Source organism: Taeniopygia guttata, chromosome 13 (assembly GCF_048771995.1).
Source record: "Taeniopygia guttata chromosome 13, bTaeGut7.mat, whole genome shotgun sequence".
NCBI lineage: Eukaryota > Metazoa > Chordata > Aves > Passeriformes > Estrildidae > Taeniopygia > Taeniopygia guttata.
Genome location: NC_133038.1, coordinates 2,398,555 through 2,423,261, shown reverse-complemented (window position 1 = coordinate 2,423,261; position 24,707 = coordinate 2,398,555). Strand labels below are relative to the sequence as shown.

Genomic DNA, 24,707 nt, shown 5'->3' with positions numbered 1-24,707 from the left:
TGGAGGGAACACTGACAATAGTAATTCAGCAAGTTTTTTTTCCCCTTGCACAGAATGAATGAATGGCAAAGTATTCTAAATTTGTCAGTTTGTGACATCCACTGACCCAGAATTCAGAGACACTACTTCATAGTTGGTGTATCAGTAGCAGGACTCTGACAAAGATCCTCTGTCAAGGATGACAGTGCTGGCAGGCTCAGCCTTGGTGGTAGGTCAGTGGGGATACGGATTTGGCAGGCAGCGCCCTGCACCTTGCCAACCCACGCTGGTCAAGCGCGCTCCAGTGCCAGCCAAACTTTTCTACGTGGTCACAGGAACACGGCTAAAAAGGCTTCCAGAAAACAGTGCAGGAACTTGCACTGTGACTAATGATAATGGCAAAAGTGTTAAATTACTGCTCAACTTGCTTTTAATGAGCTGTTTATCGTTAGCCATGAAGATATCTCAAGTGCACTCAAGTCACACAAGAACAAATCTTCACATTTTGAGCACAAGCTCCGTACCTGTTATTAAAAAACAAAATCAGTAAAGATCTTTAAAGAAACATTAACAGATTAAAATAAAATTAATTCTACCAAATCTAAGAGAGATATTTGAAGAAACTCCTACTTTAATTAAAAAAACAAACAAACATGAATATAACCGGCAAGGCCTTAACGGGAAGGAAGGAAGACACAGGGACTTGCACAGAATTGCCACAGGAGTATTTCTGCAGGTATGTAATTCAGCCAAGAGCAATAAAAGAGTTCCTAGCACCTTCCTTAGACATCCATAAAGAAAATAGAGGACAGTTTTCTGCAACTAAGTATGTCCTCCAAAGCATCAAAGATCACAACATAACTTACAAAGAACTTTCAAATAAGCCCAAAAAGTTCCTTAACTGAGCATGAGCACTACATCTTGGGAGACATTTTTTCCCAGCTCAAATAATATTCTGTGATCATAAAAACTCTGCACAGATCACCCACTCCCGTTGCAAGATTAAAAATCTGACTTCCTAACAAGTACAAAATACTACAGGGTCAACAATCACAGTTGCTCCTTCAAGTTCCATTAGAGGTTAAATCTACAAACCGTAAAAAAACCCAAAAAAAACACCCACCACAGCTGTACACATCAGCACACCCTGTTATGATCTTTTGTCATCAATAGAAAGAAATGCAGAGGAAGCCTCTCTTCCTTCTTTTCCATTTGTCAGCTCCATCATGATTGTCCATCTGGACTTTCACCAGGAAAGTCCTCTTCAGAAAAAGAGAAAATTCCTATCTCAAATGTATGTCCTCCACATTTGAAAGAAAAAGTAAGGTTTGAAAAGGTAGGTATCCCAGTAAGCACACGGTTTGCTGGGGTTTTATTTTGCAGAAATAAGTGGCATTAGTCACTTAGCAGCAATTTCAAGGCCAAGTGAACAAAATTTTAATATCAGAGGTAAGAGTAAACCACTATCAAACGGCAGGGATTAAGACATTAAATCCAACACAGACAGGGCACTCTCAAAAGTTACAACACACTAATTATGAAACATCTTCAATTAAGTTATTTGCTGCTTCTATTAACTTCCACTACCACTAGCTGCCAACTTCATAAAGCATTACAGGTTTTGATGAGCACAGGCACATGCCTGCAAGTGTTTGCACCCTTTTCTTTACACCAGTCAAACTGTGATTCCTCAGAATACCAGGAAGATATTCTGTGCAGAACTTCTGTAACTGACACATGCAACGAACTATTCTGATTTCAGGTTTCCTTATTTTAAAGCCACCCATGGAAGGCTAATTATCTGCAATTAATGAAGGAATGAAAACAGCAGGAGACTTCATCCAAACCCATCATACACTGACAATCTAATTTCCCATGACAGACAAAACTTTGCTGATGCAAATTCTGACAGTTATTCTTTGGAGGTTTTGTTAAAGCAGTGAGCCCAACTGATTCACTGCATGGAATTTCTAAATTCCTACCTATTCTACCAAGAGACTCAACAACTATTACCGAACCTATTCAATAATACATTCAACACTACTGCTGAATCAGTTCTTCCCTATCTCATTTTCCTGCGAAGTATCACTCAATTACCTTACGGTCACATTAGAAACCCCACAACTGGAACAAAGCACAGATCATTTGATTTCCAGTCTTGTGCTTTTAACCGCAAGAGCATATTTCCTCTATTCAATTTACAACCCGCAGAAGACAAAAATTGCCATTCTAAATCACCGAAGCTGTGCATCTGTTGTCAGGCAGCTGTCAGGGCTGGGCGCACCGAGAAAGGCCGAGGTGGACAAGTGTGTGTTTGGAGAGTTGTGTGTGTCTGTGCGAGCCCGCACATCGCCTCCCGCCTCTTTGCCAGCGGCTGCAAACGTGTTTGTTGCTCGGTCAGGCCTGACTCCAGTTAAGAGTCCTCGTCTTATAGAAGAAACCCGAAAAATCGCGAACAACAAAAAACAAGAGACAACGCTCCGGAGGCTCTGCCGAGCCCCGCGACGTCCGCTCGCTCCAGCGCCGGCACCACGCGTGTCCGAGCGGCCCCGCGGGCGGCCCCGCGCTCCCCTCTCCCTCCCGGGGCTGCTCCTTCCCCCCCAGGCCGCTCCCCGTCCCCTCCCGCCCCGCCGGGACCCCCGGGGCACCGCGGGCCCGCCCGAGGCCTCGGCCCCGTCTCCCCCCGCAGCTCCGGCCGGAACCCGACCCCGCGGCCCGCAACCCCCCCCGCAACCCTCCCGCCGCGCCGACCCACCCGGCGCGGAGCAGGCGGCCTCCCCGGGGCGGTGTCCGTGAGGCGCGGGCTGGGCCGCGGCCGCCGCTGCTGCTGCAGCCGAACTTTGCCGGGGAGCGGCGGGACGGGACGGGACGGGACGGGAGCGGCGGCGGGGCCGGCGGGGCCAGCGCCGGGACCCGGATGTGCGCGGGGGCGGGGCCGCGCGCGCGCCACGGCGGCGGCGGGAGGAAGCGGGAAAGGGCCGGGCCCGGCCCGGGGCCGTGTGGGAAAGGGGCCCTGTGGGGAATCGGCCGCCTCTGTGGGAGCGAGGGAAATAAATGCGAGTAATGAATTAATAAATCAGCGTGCGGGGTTCGCTGCCCAGAAAGAAGCGCACCGCATAACGGAGCAACGCGAAAGGCCCGCAGGTCCCGCTGCGATGGCGGGCGCTGCTGGGGCCGGGGCCGGCGCTTTCCCGCAGTACCGGACACCGCCCCGGGCACGGGGCTGTTCGCACACAGCCACAGGCTCACCCGGGCTGGGAAACAGCCGGACATCACCGAGCACAGCCTCTGACCAACACCACCGGGTCAGGGCACGGCACTGAGGGACACGTTCAGTCTTCCCTGAAACACTTCCAGGAACAGTGACTCCGCCACCTCCCTGGGCAGCCCCTCCCAATGTCTGAGCACCGCTTCTGCGAAGAAATTCCTCCTGATGCCCAACCTGAACCTCCCCTGGTGTAGCTCATGACTGTGTCCTCTTGTCCTACCTGGCTACAACCTCCTTCCGAGGAGTTGTAGAGAGTGGGATGGTTCCCTCGAGCCTCATCTCTTGTGGGACTGGCTCTTATCCGCAATGTTTTAGGGCAGTTGAGGTCTTTCGGGGGCTGCGTCTTTGAGCAAATTATTAAAATACCAAGTAAAGCTTCAAGAAAATGTGTCAGCCGTGTTAAGGTGGCTGATTGCACAGATGAAGATTTTCCTACTGTGTATAATGCCACTATGGGACAGACTCTGTCCTCATTGTGTGACATGGAAGTGAGCACTGTTGCCTCAAAGCTGCTTTTGGACTGCACAGAAGAACATTTCAGAGAGGTATTGGGACAAAAACATGTCCAGTGTGGCACAGCAATGTCTGACCTTGGTTAAACATACTGCAGGCACAAGTGTTTCTTGTCATTTTTAACTGAGTGAATTTTTAGATATGAGGGTATATTAAAGAAGAATTGGATTCCAAGCCATGACTTGATGTCAGAAGGTTTTCATTTTTTAATTGCTCTCAATACATTACTGACTTTTGGAACTCCAAACACCTCAATTTCCACTAAAGCTAAAGAATGTGCTTTCTTCCACTGAAATAAATTATAAAAATCAGATGTCCATGCAGAAGCCTCTCATGGCAGGGAAGGACTGGCAGCTCTTGTTTGCCACGCAAGAGATGAGGTGCAGTAGAGCAATGCGTGCAAGGCTGACCCATGCTCAACTCTGCTCTTCAGGACCGGGTGGAACCATTCACCACAAACTATTGTTGAGGTCTGAACTCAAATGGCTTTGAAAAATTTAACTTTATATGGGCAACAGAAATGTCCAAAATTAGAGGAAAGTATTTCACACTTCTGCTCACAAAGTGATTTTAAGAGGAAACTTTTCCTATGGGATAATTCTTCATAATCCAAAGGCTGCTTTCCTCAGAGGAGGCTGATCATGGCCAGCTTTAGACACACTACTGAACCAAGCTAAATCCTAGTCTGATAACTACAGAAATTCCTACAGAACAGTTTCTTCCTCTGGTCAAAAAAAAAAAAAAAAAAAATGTGTAGGAACAGATATATGTGGCAAACCCATCGTTTGTACATAAATTTGTGTCTCTGTTGTAGAATGTGTAACTACAGTTAGAAATCTGGCATGCCAATTGTATCTGGCAAATGAATCTTGCTATCAGATTCCTTTTGGAAAAAAAAATATAAGCATGCAAATGTAATTGAAAGTGATTCTATATACATATAAAAGTACATATATAATTAAGTTACAAAGAAGCCACATGGAACCCTATGTTTTATTTGTGTAACTTAAAGGTAAAACATCTACCAGAAAGAAAAAAAAAAATCAAGAAAAAGCAATGTAAATGTCATAGAAATAGGGAAAAATATCAAATGAGCCAAGCTGAAATTTCAATTTCCATTATGTTTGAGCTTTAAAGAAATTTTCTTTTGGTTCAAAACTGCATGGCTCTTGATTATTTTGGATGTAAACAGAAGTTCTTAAGAAGTCAATTAATAGCCCAAAAGGATATCTCTACTAAAGTTCACAGCAGCAGTGAAGGAGCAAGCCTTTGCTGTAATTTAGTCCCAGAACAGAGCTAACCTTTGGGGACTCCTCTGTATCTCTGCACCAGCAATTGTTCTGCTTTGGCCAGGCAGTCCAAAATATGGGACAAAAAATAAAACAACAACTGTTGGCCTTCTTCCAAAGCTTTTGTGTAACTTAATTAATAAACCAAGTAACAAACAACAAATTGGCAGCAGGCATTTTAGGTGTTGTTCATGTGCCAACCATCATGTCTCTAGAAAACAATATGTTCTCCTCTGTGAGGAGTTACAAAACAGTTGTATGCTGCTGGGTGAATCTACATCACAGAGCTCCAATGCACTTCCTGCTGTGGAGGTTTCAGGGTTCCAGTGATGAGGGAAGCTGAAGGTGTGCGTGCAAGAGTATGGGAAGACAAGGAAAACTAAGATTTCCAAAATTAAGTTTTTCTAAAAATTCTCGATTTAAAAGTACAGGCAATGGAGACATGTCTGCTTGCAGCACACCCTCCTCAGAAAACAGTGCACAATGCAGAGGCTGTTTTGGAGTGTGATATCAAGGAATATGATAATCAGTCTGAAAAGTAGCTTTCCTTTTTTTTCCATGCTAGTTTGTCATAGACTAATGTTGAATGGGCAAACTCCAAATGTCTGAAGTCAAATTATCTCTTTGTAGTCAATGAGACCAATAAAATACAAAACAAGTGACATTGGCTAGATGATGATTCAGGTCTGTGTGCCCTTAAGGCCTCAGGAAAATTAACACCACTTTCACCACTGCCTATTCATACATGGTCTCCATCGTTTGGATCTTTAGTGCCACATTCCAGTGGGTCCACTCTAATAACATATCAAGTTCAATAAAAGGACAACAAGGAGACTCAAAGCACCCTGAACACATTTTCCGGGAATCATGTGATTTCACAAATTCCTGAATTTCACAACTCATGGAGCCATCGATCCTATTTTATCATTGTCAAACCCAGATTTTCCAGCACACAGACATGCAGCCGTGCTAATCCAAGGAAAAACAACTACCTAAACTCTCCCTTACCTGAATGTTTTAATAATGAAATTATGTTAGATTCTGCAGAGACAACTGCACGTTTATACTTTGGGACCTACCTTGTCAAGTCAGCTGAAGTCCAAGTACCTGTCTGATTCCTTTGTGCACGGGCTAATGGCAATGAGGGCGGAAAAGCACCTTCCCATAAAGCTGAGTTATGGGAGGTGTTTATGTCAGAGTGAGAGATAACCTCAAACTCCGATCAAAGTGCAAAACAACCAACAAAGAACTACCTACAGCTGTCAGGTCTTCTGTTGAGAAGTGTGAAGCTTAAGAACTACTTTAAATACCATTATTTTCATTTTACTCTCCAGATTTTGAATGCAATTCCTATATTTCTTAATGAAATTTTTATTTGTTAGAAGGGAATTTGTATGAAAATCAAAGAGATGGTTTGAATTATAAGGAAATAGTCTTGGAAAAAAAGTTGCTTTATTACAAAACTTTGATCTTCCTGTAATTTCTTAAATGGCTGTATTGTTCAATTTCATTCTCATTCAACTTTCTAAATTTCTGGGGAAAGAAGGTGGAATGTTGTTTAAAAAAGAAAAATAAATATATGTAAACAGTTGCCACATCTCTGCCCACGTTAAGCATTTGCAAATCCACTTTATGTTAAAAAAATCCTGTAGTGTGAAAGATGGCTTGGATATTTAAACCAAATCTACCTTAAAAACAGAATTGGGGGAAATGGATAGGATAGCTCAAGAAAGTTCCATTCTCACAGCTGTCAGCTGAGAAGAAATGGGGGAAGGGGGAAATGCTGAGAAAGGAATTTATTTTTTTTTTGGCAGTGAAGAGAGGAACATGCCATCCCTGTTTGAAAAGTTTCAGGATGGGAAAGGCTAAGGAGGGGCTAACATACTATACATACCTTTATGTATATTTTTGAGGCAGAAAAACAGTGTTGTGTTTAAGCAGAGTTCAGCAAGTGGAGAGGGAGGTGACATTCACTCTATCCATTTGGTTCTCTTAAAGAAGCCCACAATTGACAGCAGGCTGAGAACAGGCACAGGAGGTGGTAAGAGGCTGCCTCCCTGGAAGACAATACAAATGCTGTGTACCTTGCATCACATATGTAAGAAAATGGAAATAACCTTTAGTGTCTGGAGGAAAGATAGTGAAATGTTTATCTACAAGGCCCTCAGAGGTGGAGGCTCCTGCAAAGTTACACTCACTGGCTCACAGCCTTTGAATCCCCAGAGCTAATTCTCAAATTAAATACCCTGTTATTGTTACAGCCACACTTCTGGGTACCTTGCATGACAACTCACAGAGAGAAAGGGAGAGAAGAATTTGTCTTGTTTCCCGAAGCCACAGATAGAAGACATTAACATGAAATTGTAGACTGGGGAGAGAGGGAAGGCAAGCCAAAATTATTCTTCCAAACAAGTTTAAAGCTGCAAACTTTTCTTCCTAGACAGGAACAAGAAATGGGCTGAGACACGTAGCTACGGGACATCTTTGGGGATGTTAGAAACAAAGACATAATTATGTAAAAGTTTTGTAAGTTCAGCTCCACTCCATAGAATAAAAATGTGAATATACTGGGGATGGTATATCCAGTTCAACAGACCCAAGAGTCACTTAGGATGCAAAACTGAACACATAAAGAAAAGAAGTCTGAAAAACTTATTAAAAAAACAAAATCCTAAGAAAGGAAAAGGGAGACTGCAGGAAGAGTAAGATGTGTGTGAAGGCATGAAAAAGAGCACATGCTTGAGAACTGTCACCAAGTCCACATCAGAGTGGGAACAACCACCCGTTGACACCTGTGGATAGAGTCTGGTCAGGGCAGAATACTTCTAAATCAGATCTTCTTCTTGGAATGGGGTGAAAACCTTTCCAGAGAAATGAAGAAAATGGCCCAGGTGATGAACACTAAGTATTATAGTGCTCTCAGAGAGGAAATGATAAAGAAGACAGTTTCAAACAGCTCAATTCCTTTGAATATTCCTCTGGTGTTATTTTTCTGGACCATCCCCAGCTTGCCCTGACCATCACATCATCAGCACAGAAACATGCAGTGTTCTCATTCTTCTAAATCAGTGATTTTCAGCTATTTCCAGAATATGACCTCACATTACTAGAGCACTTTCTGGAGTCTGACACCTGCTACTAAGCTCAGAAAAAAGTTGGCCCTTGCGTCTTCAAAGCTGTCTGCAACAACCAGACCAATTTCCTATGGACAACAGAGAAGTTGGACCATGGAATTGGGATAGAATATGTAGTTCAGAAACAGGATGAATCTGACATCACAGTGACATCCTTACATGTGCCATAATCCTGTGATCACTATGAGCTTTTTTCTTTGATGAAGACTGGCTTCAAATTAGCCATGAAGAAAATTTGTCTTCCTTTCCTAAAGGTTTACTCCCTTCCCTCCATTTGTTTTATATCCCATACCATTAGTCAAACATGGAGATTTCTGGGTGAATTCCTCAATGTTCTGTCCTGCATGGTCCCAGTTTTTCATAGCATTTTTCAGTGCCCAGCCCAAGCACTGCCTTCCAAGCATGGTCCTTTTGGTGGTCCCTGACAGTTGGGTGGGACACATGCTCACTTCAGGACAGTGAGGAGATCTGACATGCAGCTCACATAAGCATCTCACTCAACATAATCGTCTGCTGACACAGTCATGAGCTGTGTCATCCAGCAATAGAAGGACCCAACATCCACAATAACTGTGCACTGAAAACTTGCATTTGTGGCTCCATGGCCAAAACCACAGGAAAACTATTTTTAGCACAACGGAGCTCTAAATAGTGGAAGCACTGAAAATTTAGCTCACATCATGGGCCAAATTCTTCCCCTGGTTACACCCACTCTATGGAGAAGCTTCAGTATAGTAAACAGATGCACTCTGAAACAGAAATTAATTTTTTTTTAAAGTTTTGCTTATGAGCAAAATAAGTATTTTAAACTTTAAATGAAGAAAGGTATGCATCCTCCAGCATTTCCTCTGGAAATAAATGAAAGAGAAAGGAATGGTTTGAAATGAAGCTCTCTATTATAGTATCTGTTGTGATAAAGGTAATTCTTCCCACTCTGTATGTGTAAACCATACCCAGAGCTGACATCTCTCCATTCATTACACAGCCTAGACCAGTGAAAAGAACACGCAGTTTATCTGTACCTTGAAAGAAGGCAACACAGATGAGTGTAACCTATGAGTAACAAATCAGGTTTTAATAGCTAGACCTACACTTAATTACTCACAAGCCAACTTTCTAACAGCCGTTTTATCACCTCAGGATTTCCCAACACAAAACAAATTAGTGATGGCAGTGCAGAGCACTCAGGCTTTCTCATGTAGGAACTGACACGACCTGACTTTCTCCTTCTGGGTGTAATTCCAACGGAGTCACCAAGTTACAGGGTGCTGAGCCTTTATAACTTGCATTTAAATTTTGTGGCACACTTAGGGACACAATTTTGTTTTCCAGCCTCATGACCAAACAGTTGGGTTTAGTAATTTCCTCTACCATATCAAGATCTGCATATACAAACATAATAATGTCTATTGTAAATTAAAGTGCTTTTGGGCACAGTGTAGGAAAGCTTTTGGACAGTGTGCTGAAAGCTATTTTGCTTTCTCTTACCAAAATTTTTTTTTTTTTTTTTTTTTTGGTTAGGAGAAAAGGGAACTGGACCATCTTCTAAACCCAAAAGTTCTTGGAAAAGCCAGTAAGATGAGAAAATCATAAAACAGTAATATAGTAATGATAATGTTATTTCTCACTATCTTATTGTTGATGAGTCTTCTTGCACTCTTTAAGCACTGCCCTATGACATATGTTTTAAAAGGAAGTACAGGAAGGAAAATCAAAAGGAAAACAACACATTTTCAATTTGGTTACATTTTTTTCTAATCCGATACAAATTAGTACTGGTGTTGTCTAAATATCTTCATATGTAATACTGTAAAGGGCAAAAAATAAATTCATAAATGCTCCAGCTGCTTAGCCAGGCCCCGTGTAAGGCACTGCCACTAAAATAGTTCACGACCGTAATTACAATTCGCCACATCTTGGGAATGACATTTAGGATTCTTGAGGCGCTTTCAGATAATTTTTAGACTCCGTGTGGAAGTTCAGCTGTCACAAAGTCAGTTTTATTTTGTAACAGATTTTATCCTTTGGAATGTTATGTTTGGAGTGAGCTGAAGATATGGAAAAATACATGCAATGTAGTTTGCTTACCCGACTGAAATATAACTCCTAAAACAAAGCTGAAACTTTTTTTCCCCCTTAATGTTCATATTCCAGCCTGTGCTTGTCCACAGCTATTTAGATTTGGAAGTGGGGGTGATGGGGGGGCAGGAGAAAAAACTACCGCACTGCACTATTCCGACTCCATTAGTGGAGGCAAGGAGAATTCCTGCTCTCTCTCCAGTAATTAAATAAATATTTAACATTGCGGGATTTAATTGGAATCCCGAAAGTTAACAATAGCCTAAGCTATCGGTGTCGCTATCTCAGGGGTTCTGCTTTCACGAGGGTATATTTAGATCTCGGCCACATCCCCCACTTGCATTACGAATAGGACAACCCCTCCTAAAAAAAAAAAAAAAAAAAATTAAAAAAAAAAGGAAAAAAACAAAAACAAAAAAAAAACAAACTAAGGAGCTGGGTAAAATCTGGAAACTTTTATAAAGTGACGCCATCTCCGCGGATCTCCTTCCCTGCTGCACAACGGAGCAAACGCAGTGGCCGGGGCAGGCTCGCGGGAAAAAAAAAAAAAAAAAAAAAAAAAAAAAACCAACCAAAAAAAAAAACCCGAAAACCAACCAAAAACCAAACCAAACCGTAAGGAACACAGCATTACCTTGCAGCACTCACTGCAGCTCCATTTCCTGGCCCTGTGTTCCGCCGCTCCCTCCGCGCACGGCCCCGGCCCGCTCCCGGCTCGGGGCCGAGCCCTGCCGGGTCCCGGCGCGGCGGAGCGGGACGGGCGGGGACACCCCCGAGTGCCGCCGTAAAAACTTTCTGCAAAACTCGTGTCTCAGGTCTTTTTTTGCTTCCTTCTTTCATCCTGCAATACCGCCCTTCGCTCCCATGCAACGCAGCCATGTTCTGTGCTGCGCCTTTCCTACAATCCCTGCATTTTGCCGGTGTAAATCGGCTGATCCCTTTTGGTGATTAATTTATCTAGTTTGCAAAACGGGAACTACAATCACGGTGTATTGATTCTTTGCATTAAGTCTCTCTGCACAAAAAGAATATGCGCTGAATACAATATGGACTCTGCACAATCTGAGTTTTTAATGGATATAAATGTGTAATGCATATATAATACATATAAATACATATGTATACACATATTTAAGGTATTCACATGCTATGTCTGTGCTCACATCAACACACACACATCAAAATTGGGAAGTTTTATTAGGATACTTATGCTTTTCATGTAAAATTATAAAGTATCTTTATGCCAGGCCTATGTTTGCATTTCACTACTCTGTATGTATAAACAAGATGGCAGAAATGGAGAGTAACATTTGTAAATGAGAACACAGGTCTCCAAAAGACAGGTTGTTCGCTGTGTAGCTACTGAGCTAAACACCATTAAAACAGATTAGTCTTGTTGACAACAGAGCTCACAGAGGTTCCAAAGTCCAATTAACAGGAACAGTTTAACACCTGCACCCCCTAGAAGAACCACTTAGAACATGAAATTCATGCAATTAGACGCTTGCAGAATCAAAACATTTCCTATTAAAATAATGAAATTATTCTGATTATGGCTAATCATTATCCCTTGCTCTTCATGAAGATGACTAGAGCTGTGAATGACCAGCTGAACCCTCTCATACCCAAATTTGGGAGAAACTTTGTGTCTCCCTCACACTGCAAGCTTGAGTTCCCTTGCCAGAACATCTACGTTCTGACAAGATTTGAGCCAGCAGTGGAAAGGAAGGTTAAAGCCCCCTGTGAGGTGTTGGCTTGTCAAAGTCAGGCTTTGCAGATTACTGCTGGCTTTCTTTGAAGGATTCAGCCAGAGTATGAGGAAGATAATATTCTTCTTGATCTATTCATCCTGGATTTCTAAAAGGCTCTTGGCAATGTCTCCCACTTGTCTCAGAGAAGATTATCTGCTAGGGAAGAGGAGGTAATGGTCTCCTAAAGGGTATAACGCAAAAGAAAGGCAGCAAAGAGTGGTGGTTTCTGGTTCCTTTCCACAGCAAAGGAAGTGGAATTTGGCAGGGAAAAGTGCCCATTGGTGCTGCTCAGTGTGGCACTGGGTGAGCTGAAGAAGGCACTGAGATGAGCTGTGGATAATAAAGTCATGTATGAAAGTGAAGATGAGGACTTGCTGTGAAGAACTGAAGGACAACTTTCCCATACTGAGTGGGAAATAAAAGGTAGATGAAATCCAGTCTAGATATAAATGCAAAGTAGCACATGTGGAGGTGAAGTAACATCCAAGATTACATGATGTAACATATTATCACTCACTAGCTATGTTTTGTAATAGTTCAGTGCAGGTATTGGATGAATTTTTGATCACCAAGGAATGCACTGAACATCCGGAATTGCAACAACAGCAATAGCAAAAAAGAAAAGATTGATTCCATGCTGGGAATTCTGGTGCACCTGCATTCAGAGGTTCCAGACAGAGGGCCAGTTCTTCATTTCAAGGAAGGAATGCTACATCTGGTAGAGGTACAGACAAGGCCAAAAGGAGTGGTCTGAAGATCAGATGGGTCCCATGCAGAGCATGCCTAAATATTCTCTTCCATCTGGAAAAGAAACAGCTGAAAAGGGACATTAAAGACATCTGCACAAAGCCCAGATTGAAAAGGTGAAAGAAAAGCCTTTGTCTTCAAGTTCTGGCGGAAGAAAGCTTAGCTGCAGGCTTTTGAGAAGAAGAAGGTGTTTCTTCACTCAAAGTATAATAACAAGTTTGAATTTCTGCCACCAAACATTGTGGCTACTAATGGTTTACATTAATTCAAAAATCAAAACTGGTAACAGAGCAAATTCACAGAAGAAAAGCCCGTTAAGAGTCATTAGATACAAGACACTGGTCTCTGGCTCTGGAAGTCCCCTGGCTGCAAACTGGATTCCATGGGGAGGATTCCATGCCATCACTGTTTTCCCAGCACTTGCATTCTTCCTCTGGGCATCCCTGTTGTGGCTGCTGGACAGCACATTGAGCTGGACAGGCCTTTGACCCCTTGATTTGCAAGGGTCATACTCATGTTCTTCACATGTCAGGAGAACTGTTTTTCATTCTGGAGCTCATCCCTCACTGCAGTCATATTTTCTTGTCTATAATATCACAAATTCTGGTCTGCATTTTTGTAAGTTGTGTGATACCCCAGTTCTGCCTCTCCACCATTCTACAAATATTTTACATCTACCTAAATTACACATATAAACACACCTGTTAATAGGAGTAAAAGTCTTCTATTCAAAACCTGTGAATTTGTTTTCGTTTATGTACCACTCTAGCTTTCTGAATAGACTCAGAAGCAAAGATTCCAAAAAGTCAGGTATGAGTTTACACTCTGAATTTTGAGTTTACAACTCAAAAATGCATCAATTATTCTAATCTACATTAAGAAACTATTATTAAGAATGCCACATTAAAGGTAATTTAAATAGAAACTTCAAATTAGTGAAGCTTCAGTATGGTAAAGCATGATTATGAGGGCTCATAGCCCAGTGCAGATAGTGAGTGAGTGAACCCCGTTGCATCTTTGCATCCGCATTTTTTTATCACTATGTACAACAATGAAAATTATGTTTTGAAACTGGCATCTGGTCTCTTCCAGTGATATCAGGGCTGTGTAACAATGAGAAACTTCCCTTCATGCCAAACTAGGAAAAAAAAAAAGAAGTTTTTTTTGCATTTTCTCTGAGGAGAAAATGGTAGCAGGCAGAACAATCATTTGGCATTTTAAAAGTTTTGTTTGATGGAAGAAAAATCCTTTTGAAACAGTAGTGCCAGTGAGGAACATCTAATGGAAAAAGCAACTTCCAAAACTTGATTTTTGACAATGATGAAATGGGATTGCTGCTGAACTTCTCCTTTTGTCCGTTCTCCTCCTTCTCTAAACTAGCAGTAAAATACAATGTATTTCATGAGGCACTTTAACGAATTTGTATAGACCAGTGGAAGAGGTGTAGGCCAGAGATTCTTTGGTCCAGCTCAAAAGGATGGCAACCTACTTGAGGAATATTTGGTTATTACACTTTCTAAGAGGAAAGCATTTGCATTGCTATTAGAAATACAAAGAAAGTTAAGTTCAGCTAGAAAATGCCACATGTCCAAAATCATTCAGATATATCAGTGGCAATTTCAGGGCTGAATATTTTAATTCAGGCTCCAGTTTTGATTCCAAAGACTGCTCTGATGTAGAGGATCTTGGGTGTATAAACACAGAGCCGTTATAGTTGCTCTGCAGTTTCCACTACCCCTAAATACTGACATTTTGGGGTTTTGTAGAGCAAGGAGGTTTTTCCATTCTAGATTGCCAAAGAGCTGTTTCTGAGAAAGCTATACAATTCAACTTGAAATAAGCTCTTTCCTGCCTTTCTTATACACAGCTCATCACACCCAGATTTTAGTATTTGTGTTCTTGTTTCAAACCTACTCTTCTAATTTATTGTATGAGCAATGTCTTGCTTTTCGAGCTGTTGAAGTGATTTCTTGGAAAAATTCTGGGTTTAGTGCCAGGTATTTTTAGTAGGATAGTTGGAACTGCTGATAGAAGGCTATAAACTTTAGTTTTAAGAAAATAATGATTAGTGCTTACATTTAAGCATAAGAATAATCTCCCATTTATTCAGTGAAGTATTTATGGCTGTGCTTTACTTTAAGCCCACTTTTAAATTCAATTAACTTCATTTTAATAATGGACTTAAGTGCTCTGCTCTCTCAGGATAATAAGACCATTGGCATTTCATTTAGCTGGCTGAGCTTGTTTTTAAGTAAATTTTGTACTCTCAAGCACAAACTGACAAACATGCAAATAAGAGTTACCTTTTTGCCTAAAGACAGAAAATGATAAACCAAGTCATTTTCCAGTCCATGAGGGGAAACACCTAGGCAAGGAATAGATTTTCATTTCCCTGATACTATCATATTAATTGTCTGGAAGTGAAACACTGCCTTGCAAGGAGGCTTTGTGCCATCTTTGATCTCCTTCTGTACTTGAGCAAAGAGAGACATAAGTGTTGTTTTCCATTGAAATGAAGAACGTTTGTTTGCTTGTTTTCTAGACAAAAGCAAATGTCTTTGAGACATTGTGGGCCATAGCTGCACTTGATATAAATTGGCACATCTCTTTCATTCCAGGGGAATTACACTAATTTTACACCTCAGAGTACATCTCGGAGACTTTCCACGTCATGTATGAACTTGAATAGAGATGTTCTGTATCATGAGGTGAGGTCATAATATGCAAGTGTTTCACAGACATAAAACTATGAGGTCTGGGAATGCTTGACAGTAGCTAGTAAATACAGCATGGTCTAGTCATTAAGTGGGACCAATTGTTTATAAGCAGAATAAACCAGTTGGTAGGCAGAGTCAAAAAGTAGTTTTCTTTACCATGGCACTCCTAATTAACAGCTTTTCCCCACTGAAGCAATAAAATGAAAAATTATGGTTTTATTAAGTCTTATATGGCTCAAAAAAAGCCATTTTAAATGTCATTAACACTTGATCTGTTCACCAGAGAAGTAGAAAAAGAAGTAAAAGAATAATTGAAAAATTTGAGCATAAAACAGCTTACAGAACTGGCAAGGCTATTTCTGATGCAAATTGTGAACTGGCCTAAAACAATGCCAATTTTACCACCATTCAATGTTAAAGGAAATAAATTGTGTTATGTTGTCATAGTTACTTCAATTAATGTGAAATAAAAGACTTTCAGTATTTTCTAATGCTGTTAGTGTTTATAGAACCAGACCAAAAGCAAGCCCAGCAAAATTGGAATTTCTGGTGTTCATACAATTACTTCTATGAATAATATTAGCAAAGGCTCAGTATGAAAAAATACCTTGAACACATGTAGCACACTTCCACTTTTATATTGTGAACATTACTACAATTATTTTTGCATACAGGAAAATGTATTCCTGGCTGAAGAACAGCAATACTGAACAGGTATTGGGAGAACCTTGGACAGGAAACTTGGTACCTTCAAAACCAAGAATTCGGAATGATTCACAGCAGTTTAGAGCAGCTCACCTCTGCAAGAACTGGCAGGTGGTTGAGGGTACAACCAGCACCTGAGCTGCCACAAACACTTGACCATATCCATCATGTACCCCAGGGAGATGGTCCAGCCCAGAGAGGTGGAAGGAGAGTGGGCTTTCCCTCCTCCAGGCCAGGATTGCTGCAGGAAGTTCATGTGCATAAGAATAAAGTGAGACTTGAAGAAGTTGGCACGAGCACTTAGGGGTTTTCTCCCAAATTACAGCATATTGGTGCTGCTGGTGGCTCAAAAATTTACAGACAGCCTAATGCAAAGTAGGATGGCTTCCCCATGTCCTGCCCTTCATCTGACTGATAAACAACACCCTTTTCTAAGTTGAGGAAATGCTGGGTTTGGTTTGAAGAGGTCCCTCTGGCTGACTGCTCCCCATTGCCTGCCTTTTGTCCTTTCCACTTACTTTCACAGGTTTTGCATAATCTGCATATCAACCCTAAAGATATTGTTTAGTCCTTTCTTCTAAAAGGTAGAAAAGTCTGAGGACAGAATGATTTCAGGCTCTTCGAATTCCTGACATGGAAAACCCTGTGGTTAGTCAAAAGTAATCCTGTTATTTCCACCAGTTTTACAACACTATAACCATCACTTCCCTTTGGGTGGTTTTGAAGCTACATCAATGTGAAGGGAGAACAAAGTTAAACCATCCCATCTTCTGAGTACAGAAGGGCTTTGGAACCTCCATAAAACTTCACTTCCTTGTTGTAAATGATAATAATTCAGGACAATTCTTCATAGGTTCTTCGCATTTAAACATCAAATGGCATGCAAGGCTTCAGAAGCACTCACAATCTGTGCTGCAAATCATAGGAAAAGAAAGCAGTAAGAGTTAATAACTTCTTTGGAGCAAATCATCCTTTACAGCTGGTTCGCCATTAATGTGTACCTGAGCAACCACTCTAAGTTCATAAAGTTCAGTTGATTCAGTAAATTTAAATGAATTATCGTATATTAAAGGCCAAGCCATATGTGTTTGCAGGCAGGCAAAAGCTTTGCTGTTTCTTTCTGAATAGGGCCTGATTAACAACAGCAGAATTCAGCTCTATGTTAATGCACCATTTAGTGCCCCACTTTTGCACACTGCAATGCTACATCTGTGCCCATTTCATGTTCTCAGCTAAGTTAAAAGCCAAAAAGAATAGATTGAAATGGTGCATTACAAGTATCTCACGTATAGTCTTGCTTATAAGCTGAATGGCTTTTTTTTTCAACCAAAAAACTGGCCTCCTTTCCTGACTGGAGGCCTTTTCTAAATCTGAATCTGGCTTTTAAAATTCTTTATGGTAGCAGAGAAAAACCCCATAATCTGCATTGGTGTTGTGCTTACAGATTGTCCTCCTTGCATGGGGCACAAAGAGCTGCCTGGCCTGTGCGTGGTTCTTCAGAATTAGCCATTTTTATCACTTTCAGTTATTGTTTCCTTCCCTTGCCACAAATATTTCCCACAGTGCCAGTGTTTTCCCCTGGCCTCCTTACTCATCCAAGCTAATAGTTATGGGCACACTGGGCATTTTGTTATGCTATTTTTTTATGTTCTGGTAAGCATGAAAACACTCAGTAGGGATTCCATTATGTTTTAGCACTTGTGTTGAAGGGTGAAATAACTTCACAGCCTGTCACTCCTCAGTGATGCATCATGAATAGTTCCTTCCTTTATTCTACATATTTTTATTTAAACATTCCTAGCCATGTTTTGTAACAAGCTGCTTTCACTGTACTAGACTGTCCAGAGGAGGAGGGTCTGTTTTTACTTTCAAATGACCATGAAAGATTGGAGAGAAGAAATAAACAAGAACATCTCTGTGTTAAGTTACCAAACTTTTTGCAGGCATCTGAGGCTGGAGAGCCAAAGGTTAGCAAAGAAGTTTTACCTTTATTCAACGTTTTGCTTCTTTTCAAAAATTTGCATTGTTTTCACCTGGGTATTGATTTATTCCCTAATTGGGACAATTTTATCTCTTCTGTAATTTCTTTGAAGGCTTAATGTGTCAGAATTTAGGTGGAGAGAGCAATGGACAAACACGTGTCAAAACCCCACTGGGTACGTCTTTTATTGAAAATCTTCAAATTTTTGTCACAATATTATGTTTGCAACACAAGAAAATGCCAGCTTTGACATTTTTACTCTGTTGCAGGAATTCACTTCATTATCACTTCCAGCTAAATAACTGCACCAAGTCTTTTATTAATGGACATCTCTGATGAGTGAAATACCCAAACCTCCTTTTAGGATAGCAAATGGGTGAAGGCCATTTAGCCTTCCACAGTCCCTGCCTGGAAAGGACTGTGACACAGTCAAGAATGGATCAGGGAGAAGAGGAAAGGTCATTTTCCTCCCCTCAAAGTTTTTCACAGTGCAGTTCAAGCCTGAAGTTACTGAGTATTTCTGACTCTTCTCATCTCTTTAAAACAAGTGCATCAACAATGAAAGGGGTTTGTAAAGCACAAGTTGAAGTCAAGTCACAAAAAGTTTGCAAAGTCTTCTCCATGTGATAGTTTCCTTCTGGTTTTCCCAGCTCCCTTTTGCATTTGCTTTTGGAAGTTCTCAGGGGTTGTCCAAAGCCACCAACTCGGATGGTGCATCAAACCAGGACAACACATGATCAGCACTACAGCCTTCATTATCTTGCCTTAGGCACTGATCTGTGCTTGCTGTTAACATTATATATTCCTCCAGATGTTCACCTTTAAAAACAGTCTAGATACAAATTCTTGAATGCTAAGTTGAAAACCTAAGATTACTATCTTCACAATACTTGAATGTGGGACATCTGTTGTCACTGTGCCCAAAACCCCACTCATGCTGTGCATGACACATGCTGCCCAGAGGCAGGCTGAGACTTAGGTCATGACTCAGAGTGCTTCATCTTCCTTCCTTAGGGTTTCCTTCCTCCTGTGTCCAGGAAGTGGGTTCTGCACCAGCTTTCTGCCTGGAACAAAGGGTGTCCCACAGCTGCATCTTGAGCTCACCTCTGGCAAAGGAGAGGAGTTACTGCACACACAGCCCCATCAGTTCCTGTGACATCCAGGGGAGGGACAGAGCTGCCCTGCTGCGACTGCTCACTCTGCTACCCCTGGTGTTAGTATCAGGAGCATCAAGGGCAAGGAGCTTGTCCAGGGATGTGCTCAGCAGATCCAGGCCTGGCCAGGTTTGAGCACTCTGTGTGAGTTCCTTCATTTCACTCAGCATCCCCAGGCCCAGGATGCTGGTAGCCAGCAGCTGTGAAAAGCAGGGTCATGGCATGCAGAGACTGCAGACTGTGCTGGCTGTGCCTTGCTCAGTCACAGGGATGCTGTGATGGACCAGAAATCAGTGGTCTCATATCAACCCCCCCACTGAGACCAGAGCTCTGCTTCCCAGCTGGTGCACAGCAGTCTGGCTGGGATAGTGGACCCCAGGGTACCTACATGCAATGACAAGCTTCCCATCTCATTTACAAGTCCTACAGACAAAGTTTATTAACAATATTCTCCTTATGACCTGAACTGGGAAAATTCTTTTTCGCCCTTGGCTAGGAATATAACCTCAGCATAGTAACACAATATTATCCTATTGATGCAGTAGAAAAAGATTGAGAACTGATTAAAATAGATGGCTGTGTGGATTCAGTGGCACATGTGTGCAAACTAAAGGGAAGCACCAAAATAATACAAGAAAGCTTTAGAAAAGCAGTTTTGGATCTATCCTCAAGCTGCATTGACATTGATTTACTATAATGGGAAGAGTTGAAAGGAAGCTTTACCCTCAAAACCCAAAGGAAGTAATAACAAAGTCCCTAAAATAGAATGGCATATTTACATAAAATAAGGAGAAATTCTGGGGACGTTCTTCACCATCTAGCCAGGCTGCTCCTTTAAGAAGTCCACATAGTGGCTGGGGTTTGCAAAAGCTATTCAGTAAATTTAGCAGCATGAAGGTAAGAGTAACTTGGGGATTTTTTCAGTTCCTCGATGTTAATAACAAATCCCTTTTCTTTTTTTCAGTTTTCTGAGAATATTGAGAAAAACTTTTTTTCCATTTTTTTCAAAATAAAATCACCTTTTCTCTTCTGATCCATTTGTTATGGGTGTGACTGTGAACAGCAGGATAAAATTGCTGGCTGCATGCAGTGTGTGCTTAAAGGACACAGACCAGACTCCAGGCTCCCTCCTGCCTCACAGACGTTTTATCAGTTGGAAGTAAATTAATAAAAACCCAGAACTGATTTGCATTTGCAAGCTCAATAAAAGAGAGGGGATGCAGAAAAAGTAATCACACAGGAATGTACAGAGCATTAAAACCAGCAGCAAAAGATAATATATAGTCAAAGCACAGGTGCTTCATCACCATATTTTCACTCAAGTACCCCTATCCTGCACAAAAATCCCTGGAAGACACTGGAAGATGAAGGAAAAAGTCTGAGGAGAGCATGGAGCTGGCACTGAAGGATCACAGACAGCAAAAACTTTTTGAGCTAAACTTCTTCACATCAATACAAAGCTGTCCAGTCACAGGCTGGGCTCTGGGTGCCCTGCTTTCATCTTCCCAGCAGAGCAGATAGAACCTAATAAAGAAAATGGACTTTTAAGATTTTCTTCATTGTAAATTTTACAGTTAAGCCAACATCAGGTTGAGAAGCAAACTCTTGCTGAAGAAGCGGAGAAGAGAGGGCAGGGCTGGACACCCCAGAGCTCAGCAGACATCCCACAGCTCAGCTGCCATAGTGAGTGGCATTCTTCATGCTGAGTGTGCTGAAACTAAATCAAAATGCTGAAAGGAAGCAGGTGCCGAAAGTGCAGAAGTGTCTGCATCGTGTCACTCTGGTTACACACTCCTCTCATCAGGGCAAGAACAGTGGACAGCCAGAGCCATTGAAGAGATGTCTTGTACACACTTTTGCATCTCTGGTCAGAAGGAACCATGTATGCCCCCAGTTACAAACCAGGGACCTGATCCACATCTACTGAAGTCCACTGAAAGGCTTCCACTGGTGTCAGCAAGCGCTGGATGGGCCCCTGGAGCTTCACTGCCTGCGCACAACATCGTGACTGATGTCAGCTGGAGCTCTGCTGGGTGGATCTCAGGACTGGCTCAGGTGCCCAGTTTCCTCTCCTGTCATGATGGGTAAATGGCCGGCCTGCAAGGACAGGGCTGCAGGTTTTTAGTCTGGTTCTAAACAAGGACCAAGCTTCTGCACATCGTGCAGCAGCCTTTGGCCGTGCTGAATTAATGCCATCTGCTCCTGGCCTTCCTCCCCTGGCCTCCTCCCACCTCCTCCCTCCGGGGGCTTCTGCCAGTAGAGAATAGCTGGAGTACAGTCACAAGCATCACGCCCCTTCCTGTCCCCAACACACCCTTTACACCCTTTGTTTCTCTCTAAGTGTCATGGGTGGAGTAGGAGCCCAGTACGCTGGCTCCAAACCAGCTGGCAGCATCTGGCCAGGCTCAGCCCCATTTCTCCCAGCCTTGGAGGACCTGAAGCAGGCAGAGCCTTGGCTCTACAATCTCCAAGGGTTAATGAGGTGGTTTTTTTGTTTTTTTTTTCACCCAGGAGAGGAGTTATTTACAGTGACATCACTCCCAGCTGAAAGCTTATGAACTTTCCAAATTCAGAGGAGAATTGCAAATATCACATGAAATCTTTTCTCACCCGAGGTTGAAACCTTTGCCAAGAGCCCTGTCAGGGCAAGGATCCCACCACTAGTCTGAAAGTTCAAAAGGTAGGAGCCATTTCTCACTATCAGTGTTTGTGAAACCCAGCTGAAAGGAAAGATCCTAATTACATTTGGCATTTCTAATAGTCAGTCTCCCGCTAAACAAATGACATCATTTGTGGCATTGGCAGTAAAAGAGCCCACTGTAAGGGACTGTAAACAACAGTTCATCGAGTCTCATTCTACTCTAACAAAGGAAAGTGAAAGGGGGGAATCTCGTTTTTGTTTTGTTTTTTTTTTTCTCTAGGATGTCCTGATACCTCTGCAAAATGGTTTTGAAATAGTGGATGAAGCACATCCAGAAACTGGGATTTCTGGCAGCCCCGGGAAACCCCTGCACTCTGCAATGTGCAGCAGCTCAGGCTGGGGGCTTTCTGCATCTGAATTTTGTGGGTCTTACAGATCTGTGAGGTTGCTTTGAACCTACCTGTGACCATGGAATGCTGCAGTTGATATTTCCGTGGGATGCATTCTCCAAAACAGTACTTAAATTCTCAATTCCTCTGGAGAAATATGTGCTCCTTCCTTTTCACCTGCGGGGGTCACGGCTCACCCCTGTGTTCAGGGGAAAGGGATCTTTGTGGATAAGCCTAGAAGGAGCTCCCTCTAGTTCCTCTAGAGAGGAACTAATCAGCTCTTTTGGGAATGAACTCTGCAGGATTTTGGTGTACAATGAATCAGCCTGGCCTTACCAAGGAAATACTATGATGCAGGGGCTGTACACCAAATCATAATTAAAGGAGCAGACAGAAATCTCTATATATAATATGTAAGGCTGCTGAATTTCAGTCTCAGGTTGTGTATTTTCTGGTTTTTCTGTGCAGCATTCTGTCATAGGTCTGTGCAGGGAATCAGGACAATGCCAGCTCAGAGTGACCTGTGCTGCCAACACAGGAGGATTCTTCAGAGCTCTTCTTTCCTTGTAATGATCCTGCTAGACTCTGCTTAGTTTGTGATATTTGAGGGCATTGCAGCATGAGGTGGCAGGAACAGAGCCCATTAATTGTAACAGGATGCGGGTAGGGGAGGTTTGATATCTACATGCCCGTAACTGTAACCTGCATCCAGCTATTTTCAGCCCTTCATGCAAATAAAAGCAACATTTGCATTCAGATTGCCCTTAGAGCATAGATGTGATGGATGATAAATTAAAAGTGCAGTGCAAGGACAATACCCATCTGTTCCATGGCAAAGAGATACTTTTTTTTTTCCTTGCCAGATTCTGTAGATGGATACCTTTTGCCATATTTTTTTTTTAAGGCAATTGCACTTACCACTGAAAAACAACTGTTCATTTGGGCTGGGAGCTGGAATCTTATTTTAATACTTTCCCACTACAAAGTTTTTGAAACCTTCTTCCTAGCTGCACTTCAGATAGCTTCCTTATCCTAAGGAAAAGGCTTCACTTTGGTCTTTTTTTTCATTTGTAAGAATATGGGATACATTCTTGATCCAAGCCTATGGGAAAATCCCCTCACTTATGAAAGGGGATGTGTTCATAATGTTCCTTTCTCTTATTAATTTAGTTACAAGGCACTCTCTGAATCCTGTGCGGTATCACCATGCAAACCCTTTCACGCTAGTTAGGCTTCATTCATAGGAGCACTCGCCTTGCAGAGTGTGAAAGAGGCCATTTATGCTTAATAATGATAATAACCAGCAGTTGGAGGCTGGGAAAAGAAAGGAAAATAAAACCCTGCAGAACTTTACAGGAAAGGACATTTAGTGTTGCCAGGAGGGTGAGGAGGTCAGACATCTGGTGGTTAGTCTCACCCTGGATTGCAGGCAGGAACGCCTGGCTGTGGAGGTGGGGCTGGGCTGGCACAGGCTCATGGCCGGTGGGACATCGGGGTGCCCCAGTGTGCCCCCCATTTGCACCAGATCTCTTTTGTTTGGGGGTGCAGAGCACACAGGGATCTCATTCTGCACAGCCAAACTCCCAGGGAATTATCAGCAAGGAGAAGTTAATGCCCTGGAAAAATTTAGGAGATTAAGTTGGAGTAAAGACTACCAAGGAAATATTTAGGAAATCCCACCGAAATCAAGTCATATTCATCCTTGTTAACCATGAAAATGCCCAAGATCAAAGAGACCTGTGTGCCCTAACTGGGTGGTCCCAAGCTTTCTGGGCACAGAAGCCAGTGACAAACCATCCCCCAGTTGTAGGAATTCCCATAAGGAGCCCCAGGCATTGCTGCTTCATTCCACTCCTGTAAGGAAGAAACATTGTGAGTGAGGGTGCTGCACCTGAGAGCATCAAATCCCTGCAGAGTGCTCCTGAGGGGACAGTGGGATGAGAACTCCTAAGGTCAGCTCTAATTTGGCCAAGGTCACTGAAATAGAGAGTAAATCCTAGAATGCTGAGCCCACAAGCTGTATCTTAGTATCAAAGTGTAAGATCTCACAATGTTTTTCCTTTGGTGCTGCAATGTCAACCCCACCCCCGGCATTTCATTGTAAGTTATCTCAGATATTCACTGTGTTCAGTTTATGTTCATCTCCATCTATTTTCACCAAAAAATAAACTCAAATGCACATTGGAGCAAGACAGTATTTCTCTGGAGTATCATTAGACTGCTTGATCACATCTTTTCCTAGCACTTAGTCCATCAGTTTAAGAATTATTTTGTTACACTGAGTACATAGTTGATAGTTGAATGGCTGGGAGTGATTGTTCTCAAAATATGGATGGAGTTGTCATGAAAATACATAGCTC

At 42.3% G+C, this 24,707-nt stretch overlaps 1 protein-coding gene across 4 annotated transcripts in view; it reads right to left on the bottom strand.

The window, feature by feature from the left end:
- SMAD5 (SMAD family member 5) overlaps positions 1 to 11,152 on the bottom strand; it is a 30,191-nt gene extending 19,039 nt beyond the window's left edge. The window contains exons 1-2 of one of the 4 annotated variants that reach the window (XM_072935105.1): positions 10,897 to 10,975; positions 6,129 to 7,106 (exon numbers count right to left, since the gene is read on the bottom strand). The gene's annotated coding sequence lies outside the window, so the exon portion shown is untranslated. Of the gene's footprint in view, positions 1 to 2,734; positions 3,047 to 6,128; positions 9,070 to 10,896 lie in introns of those variants that run through there. The other 3 variants (XM_072935106.1, XM_072935104.1, XM_030283831.4) reach the window with 3 other exon arrangements.
- Between the last annotated feature and the right edge of the window lie 13,555 nt (positions 11,153 to 24,707).